The sequence below is a fragment of the Lucilia sericata genome, unplaced genomic scaffold (genome assembly GCF_015586225.1).
Source record: "Lucilia sericata isolate MDLA Ls3-8-SP2 unplaced genomic scaffold, ASM1558622v1 Contig000003F_arrow, whole genome shotgun sequence".
NCBI lineage: Eukaryota > Metazoa > Arthropoda > Insecta > Diptera > Calliphoridae > Lucilia > Lucilia sericata.
This window is the reverse complement of record NW_023994044.1, coordinates 717,783-744,352: the sequence shown is the minus strand read 5'-3', so window position 1 is coordinate 744,352 and position 26,570 is coordinate 717,783. Positions and strand designations below refer to the sequence as shown.

The 26,570-nt window shown below is 30.5% G+C and overlaps 1 pseudogene; it reads left to right on the top strand.

Annotated features, from left to right (window-relative positions):
- Positions 1-17,325: 17,325 nt before the first annotated feature.
- On the top strand, positions 17,326-23,447 carry LOC119600047 (annotated as a pseudogene).
- Positions 23,448-26,570: the final 3,123 nt, after the last annotated feature.

Sequence of the window (26,570 nt, the reverse complement as noted above, 5' to 3'; positions counted from 1 at the left end):
GTGCGTTTAAGTGATTTTCGGAAGTGGGGTTTATATGGGAGCTATGACCAATAAAAACTGTAAAAAATTTGGTGGAATGATTTGAATGTACACAAAACATATTTGTGTCGAATTTTATCCCGATAGCTTTAGAATTCAATGAAATATATGCGTTTAAGTGATTTTCGGAAGTGGACCTTATGTATATGCTGTGACCAATTATGGGCCTATGCGGAAAAAATTTAGTAGAGTAATTCATATTTAGACAAAATATATTTATGTCGAATTTTATCACGATAGCTTTATTTGACAATGAAATATGTGTTTTTAAGTGATTTTCGGAATTGGGCATTATATGCGAGTCATGACCAATAATGGAACAATCCGTAAAAAATTTTGTAGATTGATTTGTATGTATACACACCATATTTGTGTCGAATTTTATCAATTTTATCAAGATAGCTTTATTTGACAATTATGATGAGCCTTTAAATGATTTTCGGAAGTGGGCCTTATTTGTACTTATGTACACAAAACATATTCAACTCGAATTATACCACAATAGCTTTATTCATCAATGAAATATGTGCGTTTAGGTGATTTTCGGAAGTGGACCTTATATGGGAGCTATGACCAATTGTGGACCGACTGGGATCTACGTTGATAGTATGATTTCTGTTCATATTATATTTGCATGTACAAAATTTTGTCCTGATACCGATATATTTGAGGGAGTTATTAACGATGAACTAATTTCCGGGAATATATACCTTTGTATGGGGGCCATGGGAAATATTGGATCGATTGTAAAGATTTTCAACATAATTGATCACTGCCCTGAAAAAACAATGTGTGAGAAAATTCATCGAAATATCTTTGGTAGTTTCTGAGATAACTTCAAAAGAATTAGGGAAAAAACGTATTTTTTTTTTTTTGAGGTAGTCTGAAATTTTTACGTGGTGAACCGATTTTTTTTGATTTTCAATACCAAACTGCTATAAATATTTTGGGTGAATTTGATTTCCTTTGCTGAGTTTTAACGTGAGCATGTTTTACACAGACAGACAGACGGACATAGTTAAATCAACCCAGAATTTCATAAGGACCTAGAATATATATACTTTGTTGGGTCTTAGATGAATATTTCTTGGTGTTACACACGCAATGACAAACTTATATATACCCTCTATCACCACTGATGGTGGTGGAGGGTATAAAAATAATAAACATTTTAAAACTATATATAAAAAAAAACAATAAAATTTAATTGAAATTTAAAAAACAATGAAAGTGGTAATTATAATATTTAAAAATTAAGGGCGGGTTTTAAGTTGGCAATCAAATGTCAATTAAGTATCGATTGGCTAATCTAAAAATAAATTTAATCTGGTGGTAATCACCTTTGATGTTTTTGAGTACACGATTAAATTTCGCAGTGTTGCCATACAAAAGAACAGAAAACGTCACTGTTTGTTATCAAAACAATGCATATTTTATAAAAAAGAAGAAGACAATAGTAAATTTAGTATGAAAATTAATGAAAACTTAAATTTAAAACAAAAAAAATTATTTTGAAGTCTCCATAATTTATACTAATCAACAAATCAAGCATTTTAATGTTTATTTTTATAGGTAGGTAGGTAGGTTGATAGGAGGATGTATACTACATCAAATCCGAAGAAATATTTTTATAAAAATTATATTAATTTTTTGCATCAGCTTTTTAAACTTTTTTATTTTTAGCTCAAGTTTAAACCAGCTTTACTGGGCGCTTAATATAGCAAACAAAATTAACGAACTGAGTACTCAAAAATAACTTTCGAGGATTAATTTTAATTTAATCCCTAATCGTTCACCTAAAGATTGGCCCTAAAAAATTAAATTTTTAGCAAAAGAATGTTTTTTGTTGACACACAAAATCCAAGTGTAAAAACATCGGTCTGAGCAGGTAAGATTTTTTTTTTTTAATTTTGAGCTCAAATTCTTATGTAATTGCGAGTCGGTCTGAATGGGCTTTTATAATAACAAAAACACTTTAAAGTAATATCTTAAAAAAATATGAAATTTGTGTAAATAAATATTAATTTAAAAGAAACATATGTAAGTTTTATTGGGGTTGTGCTGATTTTTTAGGGGAAACGTCATTTCCATCAAATATTTGATAGGTGTGAACGTAAATAGCTTTATATTAATATAATCTAACAAAAATCTAAACTAATTGTGTATTTAAAAAATTTTTAGATAGCATATGAGTAGAAAACAAATTACTAAAGATTTCGAAACACTTTACAATTTTTACAACTGTGTCGGAGCAATAGACGCAAACATATTAAAATTAAACTTCCACCTGGTACAGGGTCATTATATAACAATTACAAGAGAACCGATAGCATTGCCCTCATGGCGATTGCCAGTTCTAGAAAATAATTTATAATGACTGATATTGGCTGCAATGGCCGTGTATCATATGGTGGACTTTTGTTTTATTTAAAATTTTTGGAAAAACTGCAACAAAGCCGCTTGAATTTACCGCCGGCGTACCCTCAAAAAAAGGCTTCTAAAAAAGAAGAAAGTTTTAATCGAAAGCAAGATCCGTGCTCTTTTGGTATACTTGCCAGCAAATGTTGAGTTTTTCAAATGCTATAAGTCTAACTTAGTCCGCAGAAGCAACAAAAGTAACAGCGATTTGCTGTTATTAACACAATTTTTTGAAGAAAATAGAGCAAGCAATTCAACGAACCTTCAAATGCAACTGAAGATTTTGAGTTATCAGTTATCAGTTATAGAAAAACTATATGCGAAAACTATAAGAAATAACACTTGCTTTCACTATCTTGTGACATTATTAAACCACAAACTGCTTCTTAAATATCTTTTTATGTATTTACCACGTCAACCATGAAAAATATTGATATGAATTTCGGATTTCAGAAAATTAAAATTTTCTGTGATGTGATCTATTACATGATCTATTACAAATTTTATATTTATATTGAACGTGTAGCTGTGTCCAAAAAGTATACAAACAAGTTAGAAAACTATGTATATTCGACTTAGCCGAATCTTAAATACCCCCTCCAGCCACTGTTATATTACTATCATTTTTATTGGTCAAATATTTGTGTTTTCTTATAGGAAAAAGATTTATTGAATATTAATAAAATCTCTATTGTCTTTAATATTTGTATAGCGCCATAAACTATGCTGAAGGAAGTTATCGACAATAAATTAGTTAATTTTTGTTGCTTAGTTTTAATGTGAGAGTGTCAAATGAAGAGTTCTCAGTATTACTCACGGAATGGCAAACTTATATATGCCCTCTATCATCACTGATGGTGGTGGAGGGTATAAAAATAATTGAAGTCATTTTACATTTATGAAAGTGGGGGTATGACCATTCTATACAAATTGCAAGCGTTATAGAACTAGTTGTGGACATAAAATACAAGGTCAGACACAAATTTTCAGCTCTATCGACCAAGAACTGCCGGACTTAGAGGGGGTCAAAGTTGGACATTTTGGTCATACAGGGTTTTATTCCAATGAGTGTAACTTTTCACCTTTTTGTCCTAGCAAAAATTGTCCAAAAAATATTTTTGAGTTAAAATATTATTTTTTCGTCCTTTTTGAAAAAAAATAGGGGAAAATGAAGTGCAAAATATTAAAAAAAATTATTCTTGAGTTAAATTTTTTTTGATAGATATCCAACTCGCATCCCATTGTGGGACTATAAAGCCTTTCAAGGAAATTATAAGCAAAAAAAGAAAAGAAGGGCCTTTGGACAGTTTTTGCTAGGACCAATAGGTGAAAAGTTACACTCATTTGAATAAAACCCTGTATGACAAAAATTACCAACATTGACCACCTCCGGCAGTTCTTGACCGATAGAGCTATTAATGACCTTTAAAATTTATAGCACATGAGTCAGCGTTGTGAGCCAAATAATGAGTACGCTAAAATGGCTGCAATGAAGGAAATACGATTGTTGGTGAGTTCCGTGATAAGCATGAGTGTGATAATTTTGTATAGCTTGTGGTACCTAGGAATAATTCTGATGCTGCTTGTATAATTGGGGTTTTGTGGATTTATAAGGATTGCATATTCATAACTTGTTCAGCTTTTTTATTCACAACTAGGGATGTGTTTGAAGTTCTGCTCCTGTCGTAACCTAAAGGCAAGGGATCCTATAAAGGTATTGTTTTATTTTAGTTCCTGCTAAGATGGCAAGTAATCAGTATTATTAAATGAACTATTTTTACTAGATGTTAAATGTTTCTGAAGTGGTAAAAATCTGAGTCCTTCATAAAACATGAATGAGCATCTGATACGGAGTGCTGTTGAGCGGATCCTTACTAATGGGGTGGTTAATCAACAAGTCCTTTGAAGAATGAAAAATAAAAATACATCATATTTATATATTGTTTTGTAAAATTGTTTAGTACTTACATTTACATAAAGTGGTAATTTTAAGTTTAATTTGCACAAATTCTTTAAACTCCAATGCGCTTTGCTTCCTTTTCTGAGTACTTAGACTCTTGTTTAACAAAAAAAAAAAAAATTAAAAAATCAGCCCTTTTATATTCTCCGGAAGATCAACGCAATTATTGTGCTCAATAAGATATTGGCGAAGATTTTGTTGGTGAGAAATTTCATTGCTATTTATTTTTTCAAATATAATTTCTAGCTTTTTTAATTATCTTAAGAATGCTTCATTTGGCTTCTTTAAGGACCCCTTAGACACTTGATCAACCCAAGTAAACGAATCTGTATGACTTTGGTATTCTTCAAAATTTAGCTTTTTGATAATGTATCCACTTACATACTCTAAAGCATCCTCTTGAAGAATACCAATGTCATCGAGTTTCGTTTCATCGATATCACCAAAGTCTTCCTCTTCTTCCTATCGCAGTCTTTTCTATAAAATCTTTCATTATTTGAATTTCTCCTTCCTGTACTTTTTGTGGCATTTCCAGGGAAGAATTTAACCATTCAGTGGAGTCACCATCAACATCCACTTTGCCGTTGAGATGCTCCGTGTTTTTCGATAAAAATATAAGAAAGCTATTATTAAACAACATAAACCTTTGTTTAAACTTAGCCAGAATATATTTCCGCAATCTATATTTGAAATCCATTGGTGAGGGATGATCGTTTAATCCTCCATTCTAATAGCTCCAAAGAAGTTTTCAAGCACATCTTTATTGAACCTATTAGTGATTATGTTCTCCATGTTATATTTTCCAACATCATCAAGCAGCATCATTAAGGCGTTATTAGTCATTATAATACCAATTTAGAAGAGGTCCAAATTTTTCCTTCCTGGTATTATTGGTGACGATATTAACTCGTTCATTTTAAATAAAACTTGTTTTTGGTTTTCTAATGCAAGGCCGTATGGTTCCTTAAAAATACGAAAATGTTAGTAGTTTAAACGAACGATTTTAATTTCGAATAATTTATGTAAGCATAATAGATATACCCAGTGTGCTTTGCTACCCTAACAGAAAAAAAAAAAACACTTACACATGGGAGATTCCGCTCAAATTATTGCAAGTTCGCCAATTTTTCCGAACGCTAAAAAGGATTTTAATGTAAGCTATGGAAAAAGTAAATAATATTGCATTGTATTTAATTCATATGGGAGGTGCCAATCCCCCCATTGAAAGTCCGCCCATTTTTCTCTAAATGTTCACATGAATGTCAAAGTTCTTCATGTAAAATTTGAAGATTCTAGCTTCAACAGTATCTCAGATAAACAAATTTGTCTATATAATTCATATGGGGGTTCAAAGCCACCCCCTGATGAAAGTCCGCTTTTTTCCCCCAAAATGTTCAGATGAATATGAAAGTCCTTTTTCCAAAATTTTAGAGATCTAGTTCTAGAATTTGTGTATTTAATTAATATGGGAGGTGCCACGCCTCCTGCTGCTAGTCCGCCCACTTTTTATTCTAACTAATCACATTGAGACTTATGTGGCTCCGACCAAAATTGAGGGCTCTAACTGTTACATTTTCCGAGATACACTGATTTAATATTTTCTTAATATGGAAAGTGCCACGCGCACTATAGTCATTCCGCCCTTTTTGTCCAAAAATATTCTTATGAATGTCAAAGTTGTCCGTGCAAAATTTGAGGACTCTAATTGTACCAGCTTCCAAGATATATGACTTTTAATAGTTATTTAATAAGTAGCCTATAGTTCCTTCCAGCTATACAGGAAGGTACTGTTAAAATTTCAAGAAAATCGGTCCAGCCGTTTAGCCGTCTATAGACTTCAAACAAACAAACCCACAAACAAATAAACACACATTCATTTATATATATATATATAGATTTACTTACTTTACCAGGGTATTTAAATGTACTTAGTTTTGAGTTAAGTACGTCAAACCAATCGTTTGTTAATTGAACAAAATCTGCTGTCTTGGTGGGATTGTATATGTCAAAACCAAGAGAATAGCATCTTCTTATGGCATTCGCTGTGGTATGCAAAAAAAGTTGAGCTGCTAAACTCACCTTTTGCCTTCCTGAAGTTTGTTTTAAATAATTTTAGAATATATACACATATTTTAATAAGAGACTCACTTGCACCTCAAGATTGTGCGGTGTGTGATGTTGTATGGTGTTAAATTCATGTTACGCCACTGTCAACCATAATAACAAATTATAGGTTTCACTATTAAATAATTTGTTTATTTACTACAAATAAATCGCGTTGATAGAAACAAACTTTTCAATTTAAATAGTTTTTTGCTTCTCCTGTAAAATTTTAAAAATTTTAGATAGGTCCGTTTGCGTTTTAGGTGACGATATATAGAATATTATATGTCCTGGCCATTTCCATTGGTCATCTGTAAATATGCTACGTATACTTTCTACAGCCCAGTTTGCTTGAACAAGTTGGAGTTTGAGATTTTTATTTTCGACTTCTAATGCACGAATTCTTTAAAAATAATCCATTCTTTGAAAGATAAACAATAGATAAATCTACTGTGATTTTAGCATACAGACGAATGGTATACATAGTTTAATAATTTTTTACACTTTCTCGGTTTGTGTTTCTACATCTATCGTATTATTTTTAGTTTGAACTCCTATATCTTTACATTTATATTCGAATGGTTCAATTCTGAAAAAAAAATAATATCCAAAAATGCTGGAAAATAAATAACTACTAAACTCTATATCCGTCTATATACATACATATATGTGGGTCTAGCCTCCATACAAAGCCTGCTTAAGATATGATCGTCGATAAATCAGTTTAATATAAATATAGATATTAGTTAGAACTACCCATCATTTATTATAAAAAACAACATTGATACTCGGGTACATTTGTGGTGGCCCCTAGCCACCTGACTACCCAGGTGACCGACCATTTTAACATGGGCTTGTCCTACGAGGAAGTCAATCGTCACTCTACACCCTACAAAGAGACAGTAAAGAGACGATTGCCTCCGCTCTCGCTTACAAAGGGGACACTAAAGTGACGATTGTCTTTCGGAAGTAAAAAAAAAACTTTTAAGAGTATAATCTCTAAGTTACTTGAGGACAGTAAAAAGGCGACTGTCTCCGCTTCCGCTTACAAAGAGGACACTAAAGTGACGACTGTCTTCATTCTCGATTACAAAGGGTACATTCGTGACGAATGACCCAAAACATACGATCATCCAGGTGGAAATTACTGTCTTTTTCGTATGCATTGACTCTTTGTCGAACTGCTGGGTATTGTCAAAATCAACTGTCATGAATAAAAACAAACAATTTTTGATGTTTATTTTTAAAATGAAGAAAAAATATTTTATTTCAACAAAATAATTTATATTTATTGTATGAAAAAAAAAACAAAAATGTACATATGCATATCCATAATTTCTACTTTAGAAAGCGAAGAGAAGAAAGGGCTAAAACCAAAATTACAATTAGGTGTTCTCTTTTATTAACTTGCACTCAATATTCTGAGTGCAAGTCCTTAGTACGGGAGTTATAAATATAAAAATGTTTGTTCTGTTGTACGTTAGGATTTTATATACACATATACATATGTATATAGATTTATGAAGACAACTTTAATTCCATAATTTTAAATTATCTAAAACAACTTACCTTGCAAAACAAATGTCGCTATCGATAAAAATAGCTTCTTCCGACTCCGTGAATGTATTTACGCAACTGAAAACACTGGAAAATAAATAATATTAATATGCTTATATTACTAGAAAAAGGGTCCATACACAACACCAGCATGCTGACGCATTCATTTAACTGTGATTTTCAGCACAAATCATTTAACACACCAGCATATTGTAACAGCTTTCATTAGTGGAAAAAAAATTTGGTAATATTAATTGTTTGACCACAAGCCAATATATGTTCAAGCAATTGTACTATTGGTGTTGTGTGTGGGCCCTTTAAGATAATACTTACAATGGTTCTGCATCTGGCAGAAGATCGCTTGTGCCTCCTACATTTACTATACTAGAAGGCAAGAAATGCTTTTGGCAAACTTTTCAATTTGCTGTGAAATTTGTACCACACATTTCAGCCCACCTTGCACGATTTATTTAGTTTTTTGGAACACGGAATAAAGTTCCAGTCCCCTTCGGAAATTTTGCTTTGCAAACGCCACACACATTATTTAAATTATATTTTTATAATTTTACACAATGTTTTAAAAATTTTCAGATTCTCACAAAATATTTTTTTTTTAATTTTCCAATTTGTCAACGTTTTTGAAAAATTGGGCTAAGCAGCTGATGATCAGCTGTGCGGATACCTTATTATATTATTGTTTTAAAAATCCCAATTTTAAGTTTTTGTATATTTTTCTTAAATTGATGGAGAAATTTATTTCATTTTAGTTTATTCTTATTCTACACAAAACAAAATACAACCCTGATCAGCTGCCGATGCGTCAAAAGTTTAAAGTTGCTGAACTTTTCGCGGCAGACGCATTATAAACTACAGTGTGTAACTTGAACATACACAATTTTAACATTTTTGTCAGAAACCTATAACGCGTTGCCGTGTGCAAAACATGTTGTGTATTTCCACCTTAAAGTTGAAGGATTTCGAGAAAAGGTCAATTTTGGCCAACAATTAGGTTAGGTTGATAGAAGGAAAGAGGGTAAAATAAAAAATAACTCCAAATATAATTGCGCAAATCTGCGCAACCATTTTTTCTTATTCCTAAAAATATTGAAATTGATTGATATGAAATTGATACAAGCAGTTTATCGTCACCTAAAACGCAAACGGCCCTATCTAACATTTTTAAAAATTTCGGGAGAAGCAAAAAACTATTTAAATAGAAAATGTTCTTTCTATCAGCGCGATTTATTTTTATTAAATAAACAAATTGTTTAATAATGAAACCTATCATTTGTTATGATAGTTGAAAATGGCGTGTATCAAAATGGATAAATGACTTTTTACCTTTAATATTTAAATGTTTTTGTAAAAAGGGCCTTTTGTTTTTTGCCAATAAAAACGCAAATTTTAATCGGAGGAGTTCAATTTGTGGACATTTGTTTTGATGCAATACATTAAAATCAACAATAAAATGGATTTTGACTTTTTGATTAGTTTGGGCAGTTTGCGTTTCAGGTGACAATATGAAAAGTGAGCTAAAATTTAAAAAATTTAAATTTCCAAAAAAAAAAAAATAATGCAAAAAATGGCGCAAACTTTTCTTTTTGTTCCTGAATATAGAGAGTACATATTTTGCTGTGGTATATAACATTAAACTACTAAAATCTACTTTAACCTTTAAAAATATAAAATTTGGCTAGGGCATATAAAAAAAACATTAAATGAAATTGTATAAACTTTCTTTTAAGCAAAAAAAGGCCCATTTTGAAAAAAATTAAAAAAATAGTTTGTAAAAGCTTTCTTAAAAAAATTAAAAATTGAAAATAAATTAATTTTACAATAAAAAAATTATTTTATTGATAAACACCCAACTCGCATCCCATTATGGGACTATAAAGGCCTTAAATGAAATTGTATAAACTTTATTTTAAGCAAAGAAAGGGCCCATTTTGAAAAAAATATTAAAAAAGTTTAAAATTGTTTTTTTTTTAACTCCTTTGGACAATTTTTGCTAGGGTCTTTTTAAAAAATGAAGCGTGTTTTCACTGATTACATTCAGCTGTGAGTAACAGCTATAAGTAAGCACTTATTTCATGTTTCTATGGCATTACTTCTTTCATTGTTTACAAAAAGCTCTTCCCTAATGCTTTTCCAGAAGACGTGAAGTCAGCTATTACAGTATTGCTTATATGAAACCCTTTCTTCATGGAATTCTACACTCAATGGTATTTCTGAATGTACACTATTTAAAATATGTAAAATGGCTGATGTACTTGCCACAGATGGGCTATATTTTATATACCATTCCCGTATATTTTCTCCCGTTTTTATCAACAGCTAATTTTGAGAATTCAGAACTAGATGTAATTAGTTCTGAATTCTTAAAATTAGAAACAATTTCGATATTTGGAATTTCTTCGGGACTATTCTCTGTTGCCTTCAAGAGATTAAATAAATTTTTATTTACCTCTTTTCTTTTTAATTTATTAAATTGTCTTTTTCCAACCACTTTCGGCATATTATTTAACAACAACAGAACTATTTCAAAAAGAAAAAACAAAACAAACACAAAACGCCGTTAACTTTTCTACAAATCAAAACATAAACACAAAACAACACAATCTGTACATGGACAAAAGCAGAAGTATTAAAAAAAAAAAAAAAAAAAAACAAGAAAAACCAAAAGCAAATAATTGAAAATTTTCGTACAAAAAATTATTTAAATTCTGTTCATACGCTATAATAAACACACACTTTAATAAATTTTAAAAAAGATATTTCTTACATTGAAAATGTATTAATTAATTAAAATCACTTTATAGATTTATATTTATAATAAAATCTTTTTATATTTTCTAAGAATTTTTTTTTACACTTTTATTCACGTCTTATCTGCACAAATGCAACTCGATGACTAAACATTTATTTATTATGTAGTTTAAAATGTGTTTTTTTTTGTCAGAAAAGACTCGGTAAAACTGCCGATTTCAATAGTCTTTGCAACACAACCTGCTTCCTTGAAAGGGACAAGAGTAAGCTTAAATATTATTTAAATACTTCACTTACAATCTGCTTCTCTGTAAGCTTTTAATTTTTTTCAGCTTACATTATAAAATTACTCCTATCATTGGTATTCCCTTATTTCCTGCTTCTCAGTAAGGCTTAATAGTAAGCGAATACAGATGCAGTTAGGTCGCTTTTTAGCTTCCTAAAGTCTAAAAATTTTTTACTGGGTACTGTCATTTGAAGAAAACACTGTATGACCAAAATGTCCAACTTTCGCTCACTTTAAGTCCGGCAGTTCTTGACCGATAGAACTGAAAATTTGTGTCTGAATAACAAAAAATTTAAGTTAACAATCAAACTTTACTTTATTTTGTATTTGAAAAAAATCGCGAGATTTTTAGAAAAATTTCTATGTTAACATTCTAAAAGTGGTGTGTGTATGCGCCGCAGTATATTGCATATGTATATATAAATATATGCAGATGCAATATACATACATACCTACATACATAAGTATATATATTACTAGCTTTACCCAGTGTGCTTTGCTACCCTAAAAGCAGTATAAATAAAAAACCCACTTAACGATTTTGAAGATTTTAACTGCAATAGTTCTCTAGATTTACAGTATGTTACATATTAGAGATGCCAAGCAAATTACTGAAAGTTCGCCAATTTCTATCTATCTATGAAACATTTGAATAATATAATAGTTTCCAAGATATACGAAATTTTGTATTTAATTCATTTATGTGGTGCCATGCCCCCAATTGAAAGCTCGCCCATTATTCTCTAAATGTTCACATGAATGTCAGAGTTTTTGATGTAAAATTTTAAGATTCTAGCTCTAATAGTTTCTCAGATATACAATTTTTCTATTTCATTCATGTGCGGGCTTCAAGCTCTCCAGATGAAAGTCCGATCTTTTTCCTCCAAAATATTCAGATGATTATTGAAGTAATTTCTGCAAAATTTGAAGAATCTAGTTCTATTAGTTTCCCAGATAAACGAAATTTTATATTTAAGTCATATGGGAGTTGTCAAGTTTCCCATTGAAAGTTCGCCCGTTATACACTAATTGTTCAGATGAATGTCAAAGTTTTTCAAGTAAAATTTGAAGATTCTAGCTCTAATAGTATCTAAGATATACGATTTTTTCTAATTAATTCATGAATTCAATTCAAAAATTCGTTTTCACCCAAAATGTTCAGTTGAATATTAAAGTAATTTATGCAAAATTTGAAGAATCTAGTTCTATTAGTTTCCCAGATAAATGAATTTTTGTATTTAATTAATATGGGAAGTGCCAAGTCCCCCATTTAAAGTCCGCCAATTATTCCCTAAATGTTCACATTAATGTCAAAGTACTTCATGTAATATTTAAAGATTCTACATCTAATAGTTTCTCAGATATACGAATTTTTCTATTTAATTCATGTGGGGGTTTCAAGCTCCCAAGGTAAAAGCCCGCCCTTTTTTCTCCAAAGTGTTTAGATGAATATTAAAGTAATTTGTGCAAAATTTGAAGAATTAAGTTCTATTAGTTTCCCAGATAAACGAAATTTTGTATTTAATTAATATGAGAGGTACCAAGTCCCCCATTGAAAGTCCGCCCGTTATATTCTAATTGTTCAGATGAATGTCAAAGTTCTTCAAGTAAAATTTGAAGATTCTAGCTCTAATAGTTTCTCAGATATACGAATTTTTCTATTTAATTCTCCAAGCCCTCCCAGATGGAAGTCCGATCTTTTTCATACAAAATGTTCAGACGAATATTTAAGTTCTTAGTGCAAAAGATGAAGAATTTAGTTCTATTAGTTTCCCAGATAAACGAATTTTTGCATTTAATTAATATGGGAGGTGCCACTCCCCTCATGGGTAGTCCGTCAATTTATTTCCCAAAATGTTAACATGGATGTTAAAGTTATTTGCGCAAAATTTTAGGACTCTAACTGTAATTGTTTCTAAGATAAACGAATTTTTGTTTTTAATTTACATGGGAGGTGCCACGCCCCCTAATGCTAGTCCGCCTACTTTTTGTCCTAAATAATCATATTGACACTAAAGTGGCTCCGACAAAATTTGAGGACTCTAACTGTTATATTATCTCAAATATACGGATTTAATATTTTCTAATATGGGCGTGGCACCTCGCCCACTTGAAATTTCAAAATAAAAAGTAGCCTATTACCTATTCCAGACATACAGGAGTACGCTGTGAAAATTTCAAGAAAATCGGTTCAGCAGTTTTGTAGTCTATAACGTTCAAACCATATAGTAGGGATATAGGCGAAACTGAAGGGGATATCAAACAAAATTTGTCATTCTCTTCACACAGACGAGTTCTGAGAGAATAAAGCACACTTGAGAGAACTAAACACACTCACAAATCTTCAAATTTTCTTCGCGAAAATGCGAGGATATTAGCACTTAATAGTTTTTCTTATCACTTAAAGTCAATATTTATTATTTTTTGCGACACTTTTATTGTATTTAAAACCCCGAAAATAATTTATATTTTACAAACGAAAAAAAAATATTTTTTATTATTTGACATTTCATTTTAAGCAAAACTGAAAAAAAGAAAAGTTGTAAATTTTCGTATTGAAAATGAAAAAAGTATTTCACATAATTTTTTCTCTTTCCATAAGTGCAGAAAAAAATAACAAAATGACGTGTTTATAATATGTTTTAAGATGAAATATCTTCTGAAAAAATTAATTAACTTATATTTTCATACCCTAGTATATGAACTCCCAGTAATAACATACAAAAAATAACGTCAAATCAAAAAAATCAAAAATACATTTATTATTTAGTACATTTTGAACAACTGTGTATATTTTTGTGCTTCTACTAATACATTCTCACCAGTTAGGTTTTTGACAGGGGACTTAGGTCTTTGACAATCCCTTTCGCCTATATGCTACTATACTATATGGTTCAAACATACAAACAAACACACATTCATTTTTATATATATATAGATACAAAATAAAATAATGAAATATACATAAATTACAATTGTCCGAAACTATCATAGACCCCGGTTTTATATACTTCATTATTTTTGGGAGAAACATGAAACACTTGCCACTCCCCCGAACACCCGCTGGCAATTTTGTTTTCGTCGATTTCCACGACGACGTTTTCCCCAGCAACTATTAAATTGGTTTGAAATTCACCTTCAAGACAAACTTCTCCGCAAAATGAATTGAAATTTACCGTAGTCGTAAGAGATATTCACACTTCGTGTTGTATAATTTTAAGCTGCACATTTTGCACCCATAAATAACAGAACAAAATTATTTTATAAATACATACATATGTAGATAATTTTGATCTGGCAAAAAAAGTCCCAGTGCGCAAACTAATTAAAGTTCGGCACGGTTTGTTTTTGGAACAGTTGGTCCTGCACATTGTAAGGCATCTAACAGCATACATAATTAAAAAAATATAAATCAGTATTCCAGCCAGAGATGGCTGGATATCTATACAATTATTTTGAATTAGTTTCAGTGGATGGCGGACACATGTACGTGCCTTCGGCCGGTATTAATGTCCACTCAACTAATTGGTCGATGGCTTCCCTAGAAATGGGACCATCATCTTCAAGTTAAATAAACGTTGGATATCAATAATTTTGAAATCCATAGCGCACCGTAATTTAAACACATGTTTCAACGTAATTTGCACAATGAAAAGTTTGAGAAATAACGGTAAATTTTAACATTAAAAGTTGCTGAACTTTTCGCGGCAGACGCGTTACAAATTACAAACATAAAATGGGATATTTTGTAATCACATTCTCCTCATTATTTCGTTAAAAACTGTTTAACATAGTACATATTTATATAAAATTGAGTTCCAACGTATTTCTACCGAGCTGTCCTATGGAGAACTTATTATCTGTATCAATACAATTGTTGTTCTCATGTATGGAATGTATAATATTTACCACGTTGGTTTGATGTTTAGTTGTCTAAAGTTTTGAGATTTCTTCCCCTTTACAAGTCAGAGCCCGAAATATTTTCTTTAGTTTAACAATACTGTTTATTATTGCAAAGGATGAGTTGTACCTATAATCTAAGAAATTAGTGGGCAATACATTCAAAGCGTTAAATATTTCGAATATTTGAAGTGCCGAAACTATGTATATTCGCTCCTAAAAACAACATATTTGCTCTCCGACTAGTTTGCCGATCAAATTTATGAAATTGTTTTCCAATGATTTTTTGATGCGTCGCAACGCAAACAAATTCATAAATTTGATGTGTGCAATCAAAAGTAATCAACTGACAGAACGAATAAGTTTAGACCAGATTAATTTATTGCGTGATAATTAAAAGGTTATGGTCCAACTAACATATCTTTGGTCACCTATATGTGGACAGGCCGTTATAAAAAAGAATTATTGTAAAGAATTTACATTTCAAAGTGAGTCTCTTAAAAAGGAACACTTTCCGCAACCCCATATCGCCAAATATGTTATATTTTGAATTGCAGACTGTGAAGCGAATATAATTTCGGTACTCAAAGTTCGAAATATTGAAAGCTTTGAATGTATTGCCCACAGATTTTAAGTGAACCTCGTCCTTTACAATATTAAATAATATAAAGTTTACCATTTATGAAGATATTTCGGACTCTTGACTTATAAGGGGAAAGAAATCTAAAAACTTTAGATAAATAAACAACAAACCATTTGTTAAATATTTTACTCTCCATAAAAGAGATCAAAAATTGTATTGATACAAATAACAACTTCTCCATATAACACCTTGAGGACGACTTAGGAAAAGCAAACTTCTCCATAGGACACCTTGAGGACGGTTTAAGAAAGACTCCACTTTCAAAAACTCGGTTGAAATGCGTTGGAACTCAATTTTATATAAATATGAAACAGTTTTAAACAAATAAAGAAGGAGAATCTGGGATGAAATAGGGAATAGTAAAGGAATTAAGAGATTTCTTGAAATATTTTCGGTGGCAACAACATACCTTCAAAGCCAAGAATACACAACCCAATCAACATGCGTTTACTTTATACTTTAGTGAAAACATTTGTATGAGTTTGGTTGAGAATGCAGAGAATGCGTCATTTGATATTATCATCAATTTATATGATCATGCTAAAAAACATTTTTATAAAAGATTTAAAATCATTAATGTTCATGTTAAAGCTGTGGAATAAAGAATTTTTTTCTCTTTGTCCAATAACCAACGAAAAATTAATTTTATTTGAATTGTAGAAGCATGGGATCGGTAAACGTGATATAGTACATTATGTAGTAAATTTGAACAGAGTGCTATTTTCCTTAGTCTCCGCAAAGACAAAAGTCTATCAACAAGGGAATAATTATCTGTATTTTTATGGTTTGCCGGCCATGGCAAGTTTTAAAGGCCTATCTGAGATATTTAACAAATAAACGACTACTTTAAGTGTAATAATTGATAGAGTCTGTCCTTAGCAATGTCCAGATGTTATAAAATGGCCCAGTGAGGAATAAAAAAATACTTCAAGTGCATTTTTTTAAATAAATATGGACTTTACAAAGAAATAGGTAATTTGTATTTGTTAAGTGCATAATTATTTAAAATTTATTACTGTTTAATATTAATAGGATGTATAGATGGGACCCAGATTACCATGATCCACTTTTAAATTTAAAAACAAATATTCATTCATTCGTAAAAACAAATATTCATTCATTCGTAATATAATATTTTCATGAATATGCACTTTTTTATGTTTATTTTTCACAAAAAATTGAGTTTTACTTAACTTTAAGCATTCACTTAAATTTTGCAAATTAATCTGCCGGAATAGAATTTATCGTTTGAAACAAACATTATTCAATTCAGAATATATTTTCCTCACAAATTTTAATATCTTTATCTTTATTTTTTAATAAAATATAAACTTTTTACAAAAATTTTTCATCAAATGAATTCGCCGTACTTATGGCCTTTGACATCTAGTAAACCAAATGCAAAAACAAAATACATGTAAAATGTTGTTGTTGCAGAACTGCCACCACCTTATCTGAATTCACCTTGGTAAATGTCGAATGTAGTCACTTAGAATTTTGTTTTCGACTTGGCAAACAAAAATAAATGCAAATATAAAATTTTTTTTCCAAAATAAAGAAAACAATAATGGATAGCAAATGGTAAGTAAAAAACAAGATAAATATTTATACAATTTAAACTAATAACAGTTTCAGTTTAAAAAAAAATCAACCATGCAGCAACTGAAAATGCTCGTTGTCTATGTGAAAGAAAATCCAGAATTTGCGAGGGGAACAACTGTATTTGGATCAAAGAAACAAACTGTTGAGGAGGACTGGCAATGTTTAACCTTAAAATTGAATTCCATTGGCCGTCCAACATGTGCTATACTTGAATGGAAAAAGGTAAGTGCATTCGATCTGTAGTCTAGTCTATAATCTAGTCTAGTCTATAGTATAGTCTAGTCTATAGTGTAGTATATAATCTAGTCTATAGTCTACTCTATAATCTAGTCTATAGTCTAGTCTTTAGTCTAGTCTATAGTGTAGTCTAAAGTCTGTATTTTAATCTATAGTCTTATTACTTTGAACAGACCTAGGCTCAGTTAAAGTCCCGAACAACGAAAAAAATTTCAAGCAATTCAAAGAGTCTAAAAGAAACCGGTGGTGGACTTTACAGATTTACAGCCTTAACAGAACTGGAAGAGATAATAGACCGTACATTATTTCTATCTGCAGCTGCTGCTCCTCATGGAAAAACCATGATTATGAAGCTAGTAAATCAAGCGTAAAATCGCTAGAAGACCAAACCCTCGTGGAATCTCTACCAAGAGGAAATAAATCTGTTGCGGTTATAACACCGAACAGAAAACAACAGCTCAACAACCCTCTACCTTATATAAATTTAATTAAAAGGCCTGAATCACAACAGTTCAACAATCACCCACAATCTTTTAATATGACAAAAGGCCCTGAACCACAACAGCTAATCAACTTGCCATCACTTATTAATTTGATAAAAAGCCCTCAACTACGGGAAAATAATAACAAACGTAGCAGAATTGAAGAAAATGAAGAAGAACAAATACAACCTTCTTTTTCAAAAATGAAGAAGTCTGTTGGCAATAAACAGATAAATCTTATTCATCGTCAATTACGGGTTGCTGAGCAAAGAGCAGAATGAAATAGTGAAGAGAATAGCTGATACCGCAGAAGCCCAGCAAAAAGAACTTCTAAATCCGTGGAAAGGATGAAAACATTATTTAAGAAATTCTTAGTGACCATGGAAAAAAATATGACATATGCTGTGATATTTATACCCCACACCACTTTAGTGGGGTGGGTATATTGGGTTTGTGCTGATGTTTGTAACAAAAAAATTCGTCCTATACCCACCTTAAAGTATACCAATTTGGCACACACGCTTTTTTTGCCCAAGGACGAAGCTTATTGAAAATGCTTAAAATCGGTTCTTTATTTCACCTAGCCCCCATACAACAGAACCCCCAAAAATGGCTTCTGAGCTCATAATTATGTTAAATATACCTGTATATCGATAAAAAACGGCACAACTAAGTTTATACAAGTCTTGATGACCTTGTCAAATTTCCTAGCTCCTAAACAAAGTCCCCTTCAGAAAATTACTTGAATGTCCAAAATTAACTTATAAATACAAATATCGCGATGAAATTTAGCACAAATAAATAAATATAAATATAAATACATTTAAAAAACTTTATCGGGCTTGGTCCATATTTGCCCCTAGCCCCCCAAATAAAGCCTCTTTCAGAAAATTAGTTTTTCATCCATAAATTGCTTAAATGTATCGGATTAAGGTAATATTGAAATAAATGCTTTATTATGAATAATAAATCATTTAACATTCATAACTGGTGTAGGGTATCATATGGTCGGACATGCCCGACTATACTTTCTTAATTGTTCTTATTTCGATTGTATTTCAATCCTTACATTTTTCTATCTATCTATCTATCTATCTATCTATCTATCTATCTATCTATCTATCTATCTATCTATCTATCTATCTATCTATCTATCTATCTATCTATCTATCTATCTATCTATCTATCTATCTATCTATCTATCTATCTATCCTATCTATCTATCTATCTATCTATCTATCTATCTATCTATCTATCTATCTATCTATCTATCTATCTATCTATCTATCTATCTATCTATCTATCTATCTATCTATCTATCTATCTATCTATCTATCTATCTATCTATCTATCTATCTATCTATCTATCTATCTCTATCTATCTATCTATCTATCTATCTATCTATCTATCTATCTATCTATCTATCTATCTATCTATCTATCTATCTATCTATCTATCTATCTATCTATCTATCTATCTATCTATCTATCTATCTATCTATCTATCTATCTATCTATCTATCTATCTATCTATCTATCTATCTATCTATCTATCTATCTATCTATCTATCTATCTATCTATCTATCTATCTATCTATCTATCTATCTATCTATCTATCTATCTATCTATCTATCTATCTATCTATCTATCTATCTATCTATCTATCTATCTATCTATCTATCTATCTATCTATCTATCTATCTATCTATCTATCTATCTATCTATCTATCTATCTATCTATCTATCTATCTATCTATCTATCTATCTTTTTATCCATCCATAAAATATTTTTTTTAACTTTTTTCACAAATTTATTGCTATTCTTCTTCTTATTGAGGTTGCCTCTATTTCTTCTCTTCATCGCTTATTTCTTCTCCGTCATCTCTTGAGTTTTCTTCTTCAATTTCTGGATCTACACATTTCTAATAAATGCACATTATGAAGTGCACAACATGTATTGATTATAGATGTGGATTTTTGAGGATTATAATGTAGCCCTCGTGAACCAATGACGTACCGAAACCTATTTTTCAGCACACCGAAAAAAATCAAATATATGCGAAAAATGTCGTACATTGTACGAATCGTTCGTTGTTTTGCACCACGAAATTCTTTCGTAATATATACGAAATTGTACGAAATATTTTAGTATAATGCAAAATGATCTGGGAAAAATTAATTTACATAAATTGAAAAAAGTGAATTTTGAATAAATATGGTAAAAATTACGAAATATTAATTTATGCAAACATTTTTGTTAATTTTAAAATAATTTTTTAGTTCAAAATTATTGTCCACACGAATTTTTAATTTTTTTATGAAAATAATTCGTGAATAATATTATACTTTTTCTTAAATTTTATAAAAATGTTGTAGTTTTATTTAGTGATAATATAATTAATATCATTATGTTTAATTTCGCTAAAATTAAAGAAAAAATATTACGAAAGGTTTTCGTGCTTTCGTAAAAGTAGAAAAGGGTTTTATTAATTAGTATTTCGTATTATACACGAAATTTGTGTAAATATTACGAAAATAGAAGTTCCGAAATTTTTTTTCGTAAAGTTGAGCATGGATTATTTTCAGTGTATGGTCTAAGAATGGATGTGTGAAATTGTAGCATGAAAAAATGGTATTGAAAAATTAATATTTTTATACAAACAATAAGTAGATGAAATCAGCGCAAAACTATATCCAAATGCCAAACTGATCTCTGCGCAGGACAATATCATTTAGCATATTTTTCTAATGTTAAGATAATAATAAATATAAATTGGTAGATCAATGTAACGTAGCAGTTACAAAACCCTATATATAATGAATTCTTCTTACATTCGAACCTAACTCGTGTGGTATTTACAATTCTATTCTTAGTCGAAATCAAGAACCTTCGAATTCTTCTTGACTTCGTGTAGTATTTGCCACCGTATTTTAGCCGAGATCAAGAACCTCCGCGAAATCAAAAACCTCCGAATTCTTCTTGACTTCGTATAGTATTTACGATTGTATTCTTAGTCGTACTCAAGAATGAATAAACACTAAAACTAACAAGAAACCACGTCAGAAACGGCCACAAAATTACTTTTAATTCTTTCTTTTCCTCGTCCAGCTATAACCGGCAACACCGATAAAAGAGATTCAACGAATAATCATCGTTCAACGATCGCTCCTTTAACGGTCATCTCCCGAACAACGGAAAGAATGAACAAAATATGGTACCGAAAGGTACCCGAAAATTTAGCGAGAAGGTGTAACGAAACCATTTTTTATCCTCCCCAATCGAGCACTTCGCAAGTATTCGGGTCCATACGAGGTATTAGAAAAATCGTCGAGGAATATATATACAGTACAGTTGAACGTGTGTAATCAATATAGGGTAGATGTTCAAGAGCTTAAGCCGTATCACGATCGACAAGATACAACGAAAAATTAAAAAAAACTATAAAAGGCCGCCTACCAAAATTGAATCCAATAGTATTGAAATAGGGTGCCAACAGACAAGACTATAGCACCAGGCAAAATCAAATCGTATTTGCGTAGGACGGCTATGCCCAAACATGTGCCAACGTTCCTTCCTCCATTCGAGGCAAGATCCAAAATCCATGCTCTGGATAGGACACTACTGGTCAAATCGGGTGGATGATCTGGCCAAAAAATTGTAGGAAAAATGATAATTAATCCACTGCACACCATTACATCCAAGGATCCTCCACCTTTATCTAACCGGGACACCGGCTACACCAAGTCCCTCCATAACATTAAGTTCGGTCCCAGAAATGCAGCCAATTACCAGACCTGCAAATACTGAGGAAAAGGTGGTTAACACTGAAGAGCTGGGAATACCAGAAAATCCGCTCCAGGAAGGATAGACGGAACAGGACCAGGACGATTTACTAAACGACATCCTCAAATTTGATGCACCGGAGCTGAGTGAAGAAGAAGGGGACACAGATGATCCATTCCGAGGTATAGTCATCAATGCCCCGAGGTCGGCGAAACTTTCGCAGTGGATGATATACCCAAAGGGCCGACCAAAAGTTGAGTTTAGAGTAAAAAACGGAATGGTGCGACTAAGATGCCAAGAAAGAACCAAAACCTTTCCTTTGGGTAGTTAAATTTATTATTTGCAATAATAATTAAAAAAGTAAGAAAAGAAAAAAAATAAAAAAATGTATATAAACCTGAAGCTATATAGTAGCATATAGGCGAAAGGGATTGTCAAAGACCTAAGTCTCCCCAGCAGTTCGGTCGTCCAGTCCCGAACTCCCTATTTAACCTACCACTTAGGGTTACACCTAGCCACCGACTGTCCAGGTGACTAACTATTTTAACATGTGCTTTGTAAGTGTCCCCTCTCTCGCTTACAGCGGGAACACTAAAGTGACTATTATCTTCACACTCGTTTACAAAGAGTGCACATAAATAAACACAGTTGTTCAAAAGGTACTAAATAATATATGTATTTTTGATGCGTTATTTTTTGTGTGTTATTACTAGGATTTCATATGCTAGTGAATGAAAATATTAGTTAATTATTTTTTTTTTAAAGATATTTCTTTTTAAAACATATTTATAAATACGTCTTTTTGTTATTTTTTCTCTGCACAAATGGAAAAAGAAAAAAGTATGTGAAACACTTTTTAATTTTCAATACGAAAATATACAACTCTTCTTTTTTCAATTTTAAAATGTCAAAGTACAAAAAATATTTTTTTGTTTGTAAAATATACATAAATTATTTTCGGGGTTATAAATACATTAAAAGTTTGGCAAAAAATTATAAATATTAAGTTTAAGTTATAAGAAAAACTATTAAGTGCTAATATCCTCGCAATTTCGCGAAGAAAATATTAAGTTTTGTGAGTGCGTTTAGTTCTCTCAAGTGTGTTTTATTGTCTCAGAACCAGACCTGCCAGATTTATCGGCATTTTGCCGATTTTATACCACAAAAAAAGCAAAGTGACGATTTCGCGATTTTTGCTCTAAAAATGCCGATTTTTTTCTTTAATTCTAAAAACATGGTTACATTTATATTTTTATTAATTTGGCAACTCTAAATACTTCAATAGAAAAATAAAAAAATAAAATAAAATAAAAATATCCAACTATGAAGAATAAGGGTAGCAAAACAAAAAAGAAAAAACCTAACGGTTCTTTTTAAGTGAAATAAAAATTTGTTAAGTAAAGGTATATTCGGTGATAAAATCTTGTGTTTTTAATATTATATTTAACAAAATGCTTAGATATTTGGAAAAGAGTAATCGTAAGAAAATATTGAAACTATATATTTAAAATAGTTATAAAAATTATATACATTTTTATAGAAAACATTACAGATGATGAAGATGCTGGTACATCTAACAAACAATCACCAGTAAGTATTTTAGACGTAAATACATATATTATAATTTATTCACAATTTTTATTATTAGGTTGACAACAAGAAAAAATGAAAGCTGAAGGAAGAGTGGATAGATTCTAACATAAAATGTTGGGCCGAGAAAAGGAATGCATCTTTTTTTTTGCAAATTGTGCAACGTTACGCTTAAAGCGTCCTAAGGAATAACTGATTTATTAGCTCATGCACAGACAAAGAAACATTTAGCAGCTTCTAATGCTATTTCAGCACAAAAAAAGATAAGCGAAGTTTTCAGTGAAAATAAACATTCTTCAAAAAAGGCTGAAATAAAAATGGCTTTATTTATTGTGGAGCATAATATGCCATTTATGGTGGCTGATCATTTGGTTAACGTTTGTCAAAGTTCATTTTCCGACTCGGATATCGCCACAAATATGACTTTGGGACGCACGAAAGCTACCGCCATTGTTAAAAATGTAGTCAGTTCTTAACTGTTTGTGAGCTTCTTAGAAATAATAAATTTTCTATATGCGTGGACGAATGCACTGATTTATCTAACACTAAATCATTATGTTTAGTCGTACGTGTATGTATAGATTTTAAGATAAAAGATTTATTTCTTGGATTGCTAAAAGTTCAGGAGTGCGATGCTAAAGGCTTGCATAAATTGATTACAGACTATTTTGAACAAAATAATATAAACTACAAAGTGAATATGGTGGGCTTTGCTGCTGATGGCGCATCTGTTATGACTGGAAAAAACAAATCAGTTGCGAAGTTGTTAAAAGATGATATACCCCATTTGTTTGTAATGAAATGTGTTTGCCACTCACTTGCATTATGTTCATCTTACGCTTGTTTGCAATTGCCTTCTGAAGTGGAAACCCTGGCGAGAAATATTTATAATTACGTATCAAATAGCCCGAAAAGATTAGATCAATTTCAATTCATTCAACAATTGTTAGAAATAAAACCAAAGAAATTATTGCATCCAAGTCAAACAAGATGGTTATCTCTTGAAGCAGTAGTGGTAAGAATTTTAAATTTATATGAACCGTTTAAAATTGTTTTTTCCTTTGCTGCGAATATTGATCATATTGATACAGCAAAAGATATTTTACAAAATTTAAATGATACTTGAAAATGAAATTTATTTGGCATTTTTGAAATATATTTTAGAAATTATAAATAAAATAAATGAAATTTTTCAAAGCGAATCTACAGAGATTCATAATTTATATAATCAAATGTTAAGACTGGTAAAAATTATTTTAAGTAATTTTATAAAACATTCCAATATAAATAATGATGCAATTCATTTAACTGATTTTATGAATAATAATAATTTTTTAGATTACGACCAAGTTTATTTGGGCATTCACGCAAGTGATTTAATTTCAAAAACAAAAATTAATAAATGTGATATTCAAAAAATTAAAAACAACTGTATAAACTTTTATATAGAGATTTTGAATCAAATTTTGAAACGTTTTAATTTTGAAAATAATAATATTAAATCTTTAAATATAATTAATCCTCAAACTATTATGGAAAGAAAATATTCCTCATGTTTGGAAATTTTAAATGAATTTCCATACATTGTAGGCCAAGATGAAAAACAAATGTTAGATTCTGAATTTAGGGAATTGAATTTTTTGAATTTCAAAGAAATTTTTGATGATTTAGAAATAAATTTAACAACATTTTGGAAAACAGTTTGTGGGCTAAAACGTGGCGATAAAACATGTGCTTTTCCATTGTTAACAAAATTTGTTCAACATATTATGATACTACCACATTCTTCTGCGAATGTTGAACGTATTTTTAGTCAAGTCAATCTTAATAAAACTAAATTTCGATGTTCCCTTGCAAATGAAACTTTAGAAGGTATTCTTTATTCTAAAGATTTTTTAAAATATAATAATTCTCATTGCTTTGATATAGATATTAAGAAAGATATTTTAAACTTGAATAACACAAGTATGTATTCTTAAAAAATTTAAAAAAATTTCTTTTTTATTAAACTATAAAAATCTGTTGTTAATTAAAGTATATTTATGTGTATATAAATAAAAATGAAAAATTATTCACAATACTCGTAAATTTATAAAATATAACATTAATATGTTGATTGCTGAATTGATCTCTTTTGTTTTGTTATATTTTTTAATAAAAATGTTTGATTTCATACATGTATAACAAGTGTTTTTTAATTACCGATAATTTTCCGATTTTTTAAATAGAAATGCCGATAAATGCCGATTTTTTGACAAATTTGCCGATTTTCCTTCAAAATTACCTGGCACCCCTGCTCAGAACTCGTCTGTGTGAAGAGAATAACAAATTTTGTTTGACGACTTCAGTTTCGCCTATACTTACTATATGGCCGAAGCTTTCTTAAGTTCGGTAAATGATACCCTCAAGTAGTGCAGGTCATACGGCCAAAAACTTGCTTTGTGCAACAATGGTTTTTCGGAAGTAGGAGGGAAATGTAACGTAGCAGTTAAATAACCTTATATATACAACAGATAAATATATGAATAAACCATCATATATTACAACCTATACAACAAGTACATTATACAACCCATTAAACATCTTATAAAACAAGTAAGTAGTTTATAATTCCTAACTTGTTTATATTGGAATATGTATAAGTGGTCAGAGTTTTATGACCAGAAGTTGAGCTGCTCTACTAGAGCAGCTCTAGTAATTTGAATTTTGTAGATTGCCGATTATAGGAACCCCCGAATTCTTCTTACATTAGTAACTAACTCGTGTAGTATTTTCGATTGTATTCTTAGTCAAAATCAAGAACCTTTGAATTCTTCTTGACTTCGTGTAGTATTTGCCACTTTATTTTAGCCGAGATCAAGAACCTCCGAATTCTTCTTGACTTTGTGTAGTAGTTGCGATTGTATTCTTAGCCGAGATCAAAAACCTCGGAATTCTTCGTGGCTTAATGTAGTATTTACGATTGTATTCTTAGTCGAACATAAGAACCTCCGAATACGTCTATTTTATATCTGTCAAAACTTAAATAAAATACATAACTTAATAAATATATATGCTGTTTTGAATTTTAAATCTTTAAGTCCACAATTTGTAAAATTATTGCAGTATGCCTTGCAGTAAGTAAAACATATAATGGATAATGCGATGCCAACATCAACAACTGAATCGTTGAGCCAATTTATTGTTGAATTTTCAGCCAAAT